We start from the raw sequence: 13,138 nt of genomic DNA, 5'->3' as shown, positions 1-13,138 counted from the left end.
TTTATGTTTTGTAGAACAAAAATAAAAAGGTCATCAGTACTTTGTTAAAAAAGGAAAAACAGAAATAATTTTAAATAGTTGACAAGAAAATGGATGTATATTGTTTATATTTGCCACTGATCGGCAAATTAAAATTCTATCCGCAGGCCGGATAAAACCTTCCGGCGGGCCACAGTTGGCCCGCGGGCCGTAGTTTGTCCATCCCTGGTCTAATTATTCTAACGATTGACCTAAAGTTTGGGTTGGTTTAGATCAGGAGTGTCAAACTCAAAAGCTAACTTGGGCCAAACAAACAATGCTTAACTTTAGGTGGGCCGCAAAACAAAAATCAATGTTCATAGAAGCAAATATTTTTATTTTGAATAATACTTTGTAATAAACATATATAAAGTTAAATTATTATTCACGTCCTGCTACTTGACATCTCTTCTCTGCTACTATCTTTACTATTTCGGGGAGAAATTTTATTGACCGAGACTACTTTCAAAATTGACTCAACGTGAGCGTTATTAATGCGGTTTCGGACAGGAGATTTATTTCCATTCCTAACAGAAAATAATTGCTCCCACTGATAAGTACTTAATTAAAATAATTTAATAATACTAAATAATTTCATATGCGAATTTTCGAGTATTTTCAAACCTTGCGGTAAATATTCGTAAAATTCAGGCACATCCACTTCAATGAATTTTGCCTTCAAATTTGAGTCGTACTGAATCTCAATCACTTCCATTTGCATATAGCTGGGTACTGAGTCTATATTTATTGAGAAAATCGAAGAAAACAAACAAAATTTGACTTCCAAAGAATTTCTTTAAACCTTGTTTCAAAATCTGCTCTAAGATTTTAAATTTTTTTCTGCTTATTTTTGTTACGATGCAGTATAATCTAAACTAGATTTGTTCTTGTTGCACGTTAAATCTTCATTTTTCAGTTGCCTTTCCCAAAGAAATAGTTTACATTTGAATACTTTAATTATGTCAAACATGTTTGCACTGATCTGATCCTTGCCTAGTAACAATAAATTTAAATCGGATAATTGCTTGGTCATATCAACCATAAAAGATAAACCTTGCAACCATATTTAATCGGAGAACAAGCTCGTATCTTAATTTTTAGTATGCAAAAACTTACATATTTCTTCTTTCGAATCCCAGAATTGTTTGAGAACCTTGGGGCAAGATAACCAACTTACCTCGCTGTAGCAGGATAAACCTGAATATGTACTATCTATTTGATAGCTTAATGTGAAACGGCCATTTCAGCCATTTTGAATTTTATGTTTTCGCGCGTACAATTTAAAACCATCCGTATAGTTTATAAATAAAGTATATTATAATTTTATATGCTCGTTTCGTTTCTAATTCACATTTTCAAATTATTTTTACTTTGCTTCGGATATATTGACTGGGCCGCTAGTTTGACATCCCTGGTTTAGATGGTAACGTCGTCTACTCTAATGAGTTATATGTAACAGTCTTAATTCATGTTTGATGAGGAACCGAAGGAGATACTGGTGCATGTGAATATTATGATACCACAATTTAAATTGCGGGCAGATGTGGTTTGCTGTAAAGAAAATACAGCAAATACTAATCAAGGGGATGGGATAGTGTGGTAAAACGGTCATAAAATCCCCAAATATGCCAACTTCCCTTAACCTTCCGTTAGTCGCGCGCACCTCACAGGTGCATCCCTACTGCACTTCCACCTCCTTTGCCGTCAATAGATTTTTCCGGGGGTCGAGCCTAATGTTATGTTCCTAACTTTGGATTACTCAAATGTCCGTGTAAAACCGACCTTAGAACATGTCGATGGAGAGTTGGAACCGCTCAAATCACCCCTCTGGTGCAGCGCGACCATTGACGCAAGTATTATGGATATAATATTTTTATGAATTAAATATATATTTTTTATCTCATTTTCTGTCCTTCTCAACGTAGCAGGTATAAATCGTCAAGTTATATACACAGAAAATGGTTACGGAGTAAAAAATCGCAGAACCTTCTTGCGCCAATTGCTTGAACATCTTGTGATGGAGGAAGAGATCCGACGCGGGAGCAATAAAAATTTATCTTCGGTACTTCACTAAATAAGTTTTTTGATATTTATCTCTCTAAAGAGTCTTAAATTGGTAACAATTAACTATTTAGACTAGACTAAATTTCATTTGGCTTTCAAAAAATCAAAAACACCTCACAGGTGCAACGCGATTAACCATGTCGGAAACAAGTGCGCGACTAACGGAAGGTTAAAGAATGACAATATTTATGGAGGGAAACCCACAAATTTGTGTCCAGGTGGCTATACTGAAATTCTCTTTACTTACATAAGTAATTTAAAATACAGAAAAAGTGAGTTCAGGCAAACATAGAGTAAAATTAAAAACTGAAAACTACAAACAGATTATAGGGAGAGAGCCACTGCGTAATCTTATACTTTCATAAATTGTTTCCATTTTGATAGTTTGAAACTTTCATTTTACTATTTGAAATTTCACGGCTTACCGTAGATTTGTCTGATCTCACTTTTTCTTTACTTCAAATGTTAAATTACTTATGGAGATCAAAGGGAATTTACGATGAAATATTTCTGTCTTGGTATAACGCCATCTTAAGCACCTATATTTGGGGGTATAATGTGAAAAGTTACGAAGTCAATATTTGAAAAAAATGCCTTGATGTACTGATGACCTGTCACCTTTCTCGGAAAAAAGACCAGGTCAGCATACGTAGCTTATGGCACTATACCCACCATGATGTTTTTATTTCCTAAATAGGTGGCAGGAAATTAACTGATTTAAATACAATCACTTATCGTTTTTTCCATTTTTTGACTTTTTCCCTTTTGTTAGTATCCCTGCATATGAGGTTTCAGACTTGCCGAAGTTACTGAGCAATCTTAGCTAGCAACTACAAATAGCATTTGAGTGCTTTTTTGAAGTTTAATCTATATTTAAACTAAGAATTTAAATGTTTAAATATTTAAATTGATATTTTAATCTAGAATCAACTTCAATCACTTATATACTATTTACTGCTGAGTGATGAAGTATTTAGAAGTTTGGGGAACGAACCTTACTCTTTATTTCATATTCCCAGATCTTATTCTCTCGGCTTCATTGAGTTACAGAACAAATGCAACCAAAATTTATAAGTTGAAATTTCTTTTAAAATAAAAATATTCTAGATTTCATTAAAAAAATTTTGAGTTAATATTTTTGTATCACATTCAGTGAAATGACAGTTTCAATAGAAAAAAAATCACTTTTTTTAGTTAAGTTGAAATCATGTCAAAGCTGGAATAGCCTGGCTCGTAGAGCGTTGGGCCTATGTCCGAGTGGTCGTGAGTTTGATCTCTGCCGGCCGAAGACTCTCCGTGTGTAAAAAGATGACTAGTGCACGCTAAATCTGTTGGGGTCACAGAGTCCGCTAAGTTCCTGTAAAAAATCAATAACTCTGGGGGTACTGGATAGGGGATTGATCGTGCACTGATTCAGGTCAAAATTACGACCTGCGGATTGATGGATGGCGTGTAAACGTGTCCTCTCTGTAAAACAGGATGGGAAGTATACATGTCTCCGGATCATCCTCAGGGATGCTTCCAAGACCGTCAACAATGGTCATTTCTGCAGCTCTATTGCTACATAAACAAATGTTCTGCACCGTACCGAAAGCATATCGCTTGATTATGAACTAAGAGAATCACTTTTTTATAAGGGTACGTATCTTATTATAGCAAGCTAGATAATTTATAGCAAGGCATTCCGTGAATAAAATCTGAATGTGGCGTGATTAAAAAATTATTAATACTATAAAAAAGGTGGGGTTGAAGTCATGTTGTTTTTATTAACTCATTAATGAGTACTGTATTTAGTACTTTTATAACAATATTCTTAAAATTATAAAGAAGGACGTGGAAAAAGCGAATTTTACAAAAAAGAAATACCACATGGAAAAAGAGAATACAACGTTGAAAAAGAGAATTTTACTCTATTTTTATTGTACTATGCGCAAAATAAAAAATGGAACTCCCTGAATAACTTCTGATGAAATTATAGAATTTTCTAGTACCAGGACTCAATCTTAGTAGTTCGAGGGCCTAATCTCAATTATACTATTAAATTAGTAAGCACAATATTATAATTCATTATTATAATTTTTTTTTCTCATGGCAGGCACTGAACTTTTACGCTCTTCGCCTAGGAAGATGCCGGAAATATTACTGATTTAATGTTACCCAGTGGGCACCTGTGAACCTAAGTCAGGGAGGCGAGCAACATTACTCACGTCACACTGCCACAGATACCCGTTTATATGCCCACATTCACACATCACACACAGAGAGAAACATCCATACCCTGAGCGGGATTTCGCAGTGAGGCACTTCGCAGTGAGGCACGCTAACCACTTGACCGTCTAACCGGCATATTATAATTATAATTTATAAAATCAGACAAAAAATACGTTTCCTCTAAAAATGAATTTTTTTATGGATTCGAATTCTTGACCCTCAAATTATGGAAATTGGTTAAGCGTATAGTATAAAGATAGAGTTCGAAAAATTTGGTCTTAATAGTTTGAAGAGTAGAGCGGTCAAAAATTTGTACGTCTTAATGTCAATTTTACATTTTGCGAGTACTATATCTCGAGAATTTTTTTTAAAAATAATAATTTTTTTTGCTCACATTTATAAAATTTGCTTATCCAAAGAAAACTTATTAAATAATTTTTAATAATTATTTAATATTTTTTATTATTTTAAGCAATCGTCAAATGTTTTTTTGAAATTTTAGATACATGAATTCTTACACAATTTTAAAGAATGTAATTTCAAGTGGGAAAATATAAAACTTGACAGCAATCAATCGAATAGTTTCTGGGTCATCAAATTTAAAAAAAAAATCGTATATTTAAAATTTAATTTCTCAAAAACTATTTGACCAATTTCGTTCAAATTTAGCATTTTATAACATTAAATTACATTAATTGATATTATGTACCCTACAATTTAAAGTCTTCCTGTCATTATTTAAAAAAATGAATAACTATTAAAAGCTATTTTTTGCATTGAATTATTTTCATGGAAGCATATTTTATCATCGTGTGCAAGTGTGCAAAAATTTTTCGATTTGAATAGAAAACTCTCGAAAACGGGCGAAATACGTGAAAAGTAAAATTAACATTAAGGGATAAAAAATTTCGACAGCTCTCTTGACCAAACTATACGGACCATATTTTCCAGATTGCTGTTACCTCTTCTGTTTTGAGGGACAATGCACGTTTATTCAGTGAAAAAGTATTTTTTATGTATCAGATTTTGTAATTTAAAATATTGTCTGCACTAATTAATTAATATTTGAGACAGGCTTTCGAATAATTTAGTTTGAGTCCTAGTACATGAAAATCCGATCATAAGTGCAAAAGTAATTTAGGGTGTTCATGCGCACTGTATATTGTAGTACTTTTTCGCCCTTCGAATATTTCTTTTTATTACGGAAAGCCAGTAATTTTAAAGGAACTTTTTTATTTCCTGAGTCAAGTAATTTATTTCCTTCAATTTATTTATTCTTCAGACCTTTATACTGCATTTTCGTTATAGAAAATACACAACTATGAAGAATTTTAGAACTTAAGAACATCAGGTAGCGATCAAAATATTAAATTAAAAAATTCTATCATTTTAAAGCTTGAGAAAAAGCATAGTAGACTACAGACAAATATTTTAAAATACGGCAATGTTCTATGCTTTTTGGTCACTTTTAAGGAAAAAATTAACTTAATATCTGAATACCTCAGCTTTTAAATAAAAGACACATTTTATATGAATTTAGTATATAGATCTCAAAATTATTTAAAATTCCTTTAAATTATCATTAAAGTTGATTAGTGGTTATACAGCATTTTTTCCCCAAATAAATGAACTCCCCTATGTTTTTGAATTATTATTGTTTTAATTTACAGAAATTAAATAAACTATGCAGTAATATTGTAGTAGTAAAGATTTCGTGACCTATTACTTTTATTCTAATTTCTATATGCAATACTGAAAAAGAATTTCGAAATATTTAATTTATAATATTTTTTTCTTAAAATGATGTGAGTGAGCTATTTCTAAATTCAAAATTTTATGTTTTAATAAAAAATGCATATCAGGACTTTCTTTTGGGGAGTGGTTAGTGGAGTTTTATATCAATTGCCTAAAAATTTGTAAGGAAATTGGTTAGTTTTATAAAAAAAGTACAAAGGAAATTAGGAAAAGCTTTTCTCACGCTTAACATTAGTTATATTGCTATTTTTGTAGTTTAATTTTATTAAGAAACTTTATCAGATAAAATTAACGATTAACGAATACATGTAAAAGTATCTTCCATAAATTTAGTTTCTTTTAAAGTACTGTTATCAATAATAAATAATTATCTTTTTTCGTAAACAGCTAGATATGTAAATGTTACCTACATAAATCTAAAGATAGAACTAAATTATTTTTCTATTGAGTTACGAATTACAAAAGAGTCTCAAATTACAAAATTGTGTAACAATCGGCTTAGAATATAGCTATGAAATAATAAGAAAAACAATAATAAGAAAAAAATAGCATGAAAAATAAATTTTGAAATATTTTTCAATGTGTTTTTATTATAAAACTCACTAGATAAAAAATAACGTCTTTAAATTTCTTATTTTTAAGCGGAACGTAAATTTGCAAAAAGTTAAAAAGTACATTGCATTACGAAAAAAAACATTTACAAAACAATTTTTTTTAAAAGGAAAACGTTACTTTTGACTTAAATTTTTGTTAAAAGAGCATCTTGCTCCATGAAAATGTTGCGTTCACAAAATTAATGCATGTATTTGCCGCTTTCGATCACAATTAAACATACAAGCAGACAACGATGCAACATGCATTTAGGCACATAAAAACATTAATATTTCAAATGTTAACAATTCAATTTTCATTTTTATCTTCATGCATGTTAAAAAATAAATTACAAATAAAACAATGCAAGATTTCAAGATGAGTTAAAACTACCTACATTTAAGCTTCCCTTGTTTTCCTTCCGACTCCGCATGATTTCCTGGTACAAGTAGGAAGGGATTCCCAATCACATCCCGTTTCGATGAGTGGAGCAAAAAGAAGCGCAAGAGTAAAGCAGAGATGCTCTTCCTGGAGAGTAAGACATTGTTATCCACTACTCCCCCTGCTTTAGAATGGAAAGGGTTTAGATTTGACTGCAACGCCATCTTTGTGAGGAAGACTGAACTAAACCTTCTGTTAAGTGAATAGGAAGAAATTTAATTACTTCTGCTTTTACAACTGTTTTGATTATTTGATTTTCGGTTAGCCCTTTCGCAATGTTTTTTAAAGTATGTTGTAGAAAGGGATTTTTGATTTAACTTCATAGTTAAAAAAAGAGTACGTGATCAGACAATTTAATGTTTTTAACTATTAAAAAAATGCAACTGCTAAAAAAACTCCTTTCTAAAGGAAAGTATAATATTGTCGACACTGAGAATTTCTTAATATAAGGAAATGTACTTTTTTCATAGTAAATATATTTTGATATTTTCAATATTGCATTTTTACAAAATGTATACTAACGTTATTTAATGTCACATTTTATTTAAATGTTTCTCGCATTTTAATTTTAAAACATAATGGCTATTGGCATTTGTTACTTAATGGAGTGAAAAGAACAGTGAAATTTCAAGAACTTAACCTAAATTATTGTGAATATGTTTAAAAAATAAGAAAGGAAGTTTGTTTCATGATATATGAATGAGCTAAAATAATTCTGTAAAAAAATAGATTATTTTTTAAATAAACTGTCGATCTGAAATGAAATTACAATAAAAAAATAGGAAATGTAAAATATCCAACACAAACTATAAAAAAATAAAAATAAAAGGCTTTTTAGATTCATGCAAAATTTAATTAAATATAAAAATATAATTAAAATATAAAATTTAATTTAACGCTTTTTCAAGGTCAAATTTAATTTCTTACTCTTTTTAGGTATTTCTCATCGGTATGCATTTACAGAAATATGTACTTTTGACAGTGGGCACAATTAAGTTTGTAAGGTCAAAGTCAAAAGTTTCTAAGATATTTTAATTTCGTGACAAAGGTCAACCGTGAGAATTTGTGAACCGATAGTTAATGCGGAAGCAATCGAACACAAAGCAGTTGTCAATGCCGTGATTTATACTTGGCTCAAAAAAATGTTGCCACGTGTAAATTAACGTGTTTTACTTAAAATACCAGATAAAAATAACCTTTTTTGAACCCCGAATTCAGATTTTTTCCTTTTTAAAAAATAAACTAAAAAGATTCTAATGTTTCTAAATAAAGAGAAGTTTCCAACTTTGCCTTATTCTTAATAAAGGGGGGAAAAACAAAAACAAAACTGTTCTTCTAAATACAAAAGAAAACACCTCGCGTTCAAGACTTCCTTATATTTCCGAAAATTATCATTTTTATGCTTAATCATGTTACCGTTTTTATGGCACGCCTAAGATGGAACGTTTGAGAATATTGATTTTAGTTATATAAAAACAATGGCTTGATTGCCTGATCGATAACGGATAAATTTTTTTCGTGACTTGCACTCGTCATTTATACTGTATGCGACAAAAAAAAAATGAAATATCAACACATTTGTTCATGATTTGCAGATTAGCAAACTGTTTTAGCTAGGTAACTTCGCGCATGATACATTTAATATTGTATAAAACTACTATATTACTACGCATCTGAAATAAAGAATTAAAGGTCTACTTAAAATAGTAAGATTATGCAAGAAATACTTTATTTTGAAGTTTAGCTACAAACTGTTTTAACTAGGTGACTTTATGCATCATACATTTAATACTTCATAAAGCTATTTCATGACTACGGATCTTAAATGAAGAATTGATGGTCAATTTAAAATATTAAGATTATGCATGAAATACCATATTTTTGGAAGCTTAGCTACATGGGTAGGTGCGAAATTATGCGGAATATGAAAATATTTCTATCAATTGTAGTTTCTAAAGTTAAATAAAAATATTGTTGGAAGATTAGCCAAGTTGATAGTTGATTTTAGTATATCATAAATACTACAGAAAGCACGAGTTCTATCAAGCAGTATTTTGATGCATTGAATAATATATTTTAATTATGTAAAACACTAATGCGTATTTATATTCGTGGATTGCTGAAAAAAACTCGATGAAACATATTTTCACGTTAACAACAATGAACGGAAAATTGAAATATCAAGCGAGTGATCTGTCATAGCTTTAAAAACAGCCTATAAATTACATAAGAGTAACAATGGAGTTGTTAAAAAAATAAAAAAAAACTTTTTATTAGCAATAAGTAAAGTAAAACGTAAAACATATTTCCTTTTTCTTCTTAAGCTTTTTTTACGAGGAATACTTTTATAGTACATGAAAAAATATAAGTTGTATATTTTTTCTTCCTCAAAAGATTAAATCTTCATTTTTTTAATATTCTTCATAATGAAGTCTCACAAATACTTCATAAAGAATATGAATATTAATGATTTCTTTTGAAGCAGATATTTTGTGCCCGCAAATCATCTAAATGGTTCACCTTTATATTACTTATGCTGAATGGCGAAACTCAATAATTCTCTATTTGTCAATTTTTGATCCATCTTAAAAATGAAGTTTTGATATAATTTTTGATGTTATTTCTTCGTTTTACGAGAAAGATACTATTCCGTTTCTTGGGGCTGTAAAAATATCAACAAAATGAAAGAAGGAAAAAATATTTTTAGAGGGGAAAATATTAATCAGCAAAATAATTTAAAAAATATTTAAAAATTTTAAACATTTTTAAAAATTTAAAAAAAAAATTAAAAAGCCGGAAAACAAAATAAGGAAAGGATATGATCTCGTCTTCAGCTCACACGATTAGTGTGAGCTGAATTAAAAAAAGTGCTTTCTAATATTGTATCAATATAGCCAAAGCAAAATACAGATTGATGAGAAAATAATACGAACACCTGTGGAAAAGTGTGACTTATTTCACACCTGCAACCGAAGTCTGCCACCTAGTGAGCGTGAAAAGGAAGCTATCAGTCTCTCAACATTAGTCACCTGTGTTGCATGAGTTTATCTAACTATCTTTTATAAGGTGAAATGTCTGACCTGTCAGAATTCCAAAGAGGGATGATTGTTGGGGCGCGTTTACGTAGAGCATCGGTGACAGAAACAGCCAAGGGCGCCGGCAGAATAGCATGAAAGGGGGTGCAACCCTCTAACAATATATATATATATATATGTGTGTGTGTGTCACATAAAAAGCTTCTATTAATCTTTTTATGTTATTCTAATCGAAATACTTTCTCACACTTTTAAAAGCCACATCCTGTTCTTAAATCTATTTTTGGCTCAAGCATACATTTAATTAAAAGCAGGACATTTTTCCCTTTGCTCTCTGTGGGAATCGTTCAACCTATTTCATAAACCAATTACAATTACTAAGATTTCTCTTTTTCCCTAAATTAAGACATTTTACGGATTTTATTTTGCAAGATTTTACCTAACATATAACCAAAGAGCGCAAATTTTCGTGTTCACTTTTACACACTTCTCATGACTGCTCTGTCTAATAATTAATAAATAAATTTTGTACCCTCCTTCCCGGCCTAAGACCTGTTTTAATCCTTCCACTCGGCAACGACGTTATAAGTCGNTCTAATGACTATCTAAGCGTTCTAGCGGATCATGTTCATCCTTTTGTACAGACTGTATTCCCTGGAGAGCGACCGATTTTTCAAGACGACAACGCCCCTATCCACACCGCTAGGTGCGTTCAAACATGGTTCGAAGAGCATGACAATGAAGTTGAGCATCTCGCCTGGCCCCCTCAGTCTCCGGACTTAAATATTATTGAACATTTGTGGCAATATTTGGAGGCTAAACTTCGTTCCCGATTCCCACCTCCATAAAATCTTTTGGAATTAGAGGCCGCTTTGCAAGAGGAATGGCTTAATATTCCTTTAAATGACCTTTATGCATCGATCCCACGTCGTATTAAATCTGTAATTCAGTCAAAGGGTGATCCAACTCTCTATTAATAAAGATTTTCTGATATTTCACAGGTGTTCGTATTATTTTGTCACCCATCTGTATATCTCTATAATAGTGTAAGGAGCACCAAAAAATTGAAGCGAAAAAAAAAATTAAGCAAAAAATCTGAACGTATAATAAAGTAAAGAATTTGTGTGTGTGTGTGTGCATGTGCGCCTTTTTNAAATATTTATATTTAACAAGAGTTATAATACATGCATTGAAGAATAAGAATAACAAATTTAGATCAAAAATACAAAATGAAATACAATTATAAAATATAAAAGCAGACAAGTAAAATCAAAAAGAAAGAAAAGGAATATTATGAACAAACTTTTGAAAAATTGGTAGACAGTCAGTATTGATCAGAGTTTGACAGTTTGGTGGCCATTGTAATCCACTTGTGATTACAGATTTGAAAAGTTCACTACGATGAGAGTCTAATTCAGGGCAGAAGAATAAAATATGTTCAATATTTTGAATTTTATTTTGGTCACAGCTGCAGAGTGGAGAATCTACGTGCGTATGTGCGTCTGTATACCGGAATGCGGGTGAAGGGTAGGGAATGCGAACTAAATACGAAAGGGACTCTAAAAATACGAAATTTAGCACGAAGCTGACTGAGCACGATTTCAAATTTTTTTTAAAGAAGCCCAATTTTTGATTTTTAATCAGATTTTTAAATTCGGAGACATTTAAGAAATGGCATTTTCTCATTGGCTCAGCGGAAGCCATTGTTTCAAAATAAGCCACAGACGATTCAGTTTTGTGAAATATTTTAAAGAGTGTAAGTTTGTTTGTGGTGTTTGTTAGATTGTAGCTCTAATAAAAATGTTTTTATTGCGTGTTCTGCAATACTTAATCATTTTTTATTCGTTATGCCAGGTTAGCTGAATGATCAACGTGATCGTGATAGCTTGAGCAGACTACGTCACCTGATTAATATTTTTAAGATTATCTAGAACCACTTGTTTATTTTGTTCATGCTTATGCTTTTTAAACGGGTTTTTATGAAACTAAATAATTTAAAATCAATGGTAATTTAAATTTAAAAAAAAAGTTTTGAACTGAAAAGCAAAATCAAGGGAAAAATGCTACTAATTCGTTGAAGAGAAATTAATAACGAGTCGATATTATTATTGACGAAGTCAATGATATTTAGTTTTGGTAATATTTGCATTTAGAGGAAAAAAAAGCTAATTAGAAAAAAGGAAAATTAATCGAAAAATGGTACTAATTTATTTAAGAGAACATCAAAAATCGATAAACTAATATTGATGATAATGATGCTTAGTTATTTTTGGTAACAGGTACTAATTGAAAAAAAAATACGCTACTTAACCTACTAAAAAGTTAAATTAATGGAGAAAATGTACTTATTCGTTACGGGATACCGCAAAAGGTCACCATAATATTAATGATACCAACACTGCATTTTTATAATAGATTTCTTAATGCCCTCCGAAGAAGTACAGGAGAAAGTAGCTTAATTGTGATAAGTTTTCAATATCATGAGTTGCCTTGAGAAACAGCGTTATGTCAGATAATAGTGAATAATGCAGCTAGCCTTTATTCTGCTGAAATTGTTAAAAATGTGTTTTGATTAATCTAATAACGTAAATCCATGGAGAAGGGCTACAAATAATCTATACATATAATGAAATAAAGATTTTCCGTGTCAGACTCTGTGCAAACCGGATTGTTGGTATACCATAAGCTCTAAGAATGTGAAATTCAAAATGAATCTAAATGCGTAAAATTGAAACAAATAAAGAAGCCCGATTTTTAATTTTTTAATTACATTTTAAATTCAGAGATATTTAAAAAAATGGAATTTTCTCATTCACTTAGCTGAAGCCTGTGTTTTAAAATAAGCTATGGACAATTCGGTTTTTCAAATATTTTAAAGATATTATCAGTTATGCTTGATATGCTATATTTTTTATCAAAAAATATATAATTTGAGCTTTCTGTTACACTTAATTATAATTTATTTGCTATTCAAGGTTATCTAAATGATTAACATAATTGTGGTAGCATAAGCAAACTACATT

General features: G+C 30.6%; 1 protein-coding gene across 1 annotated transcript in view; it reads right to left on the bottom strand.

Annotated features, from left to right (window-relative positions):
* Window positions 1-7,194, bottom strand: part of LOC107451315 (uncharacterized) — a 40,024-nt gene extending 32,830 nt beyond the window's left edge. Inside the window, exon 1 of the mRNA XM_016067378.4 lies at window positions 7,037-7,194. The gene's annotated coding sequence lies outside the window, so the exon portion shown is untranslated. The remainder of the gene's footprint in view (window positions 1-7,036) is intronic.
* Window positions 7,195-13,138: the final 5,944 nt, after the last annotated feature.

Source organism: Parasteatoda tepidariorum, chromosome 5 (assembly GCF_043381705.1).
Source record: "Parasteatoda tepidariorum isolate YZ-2023 chromosome 5, CAS_Ptep_4.0, whole genome shotgun sequence".
In the NCBI taxonomy this organism is placed as follows: Eukaryota; Metazoa; Arthropoda; class Arachnida; order Araneae; family Theridiidae; genus Parasteatoda; species Parasteatoda tepidariorum.
Note: the sequence above shows the minus strand (reverse complement) of the source record. Positions and strands in the feature narration are given on the sequence as shown.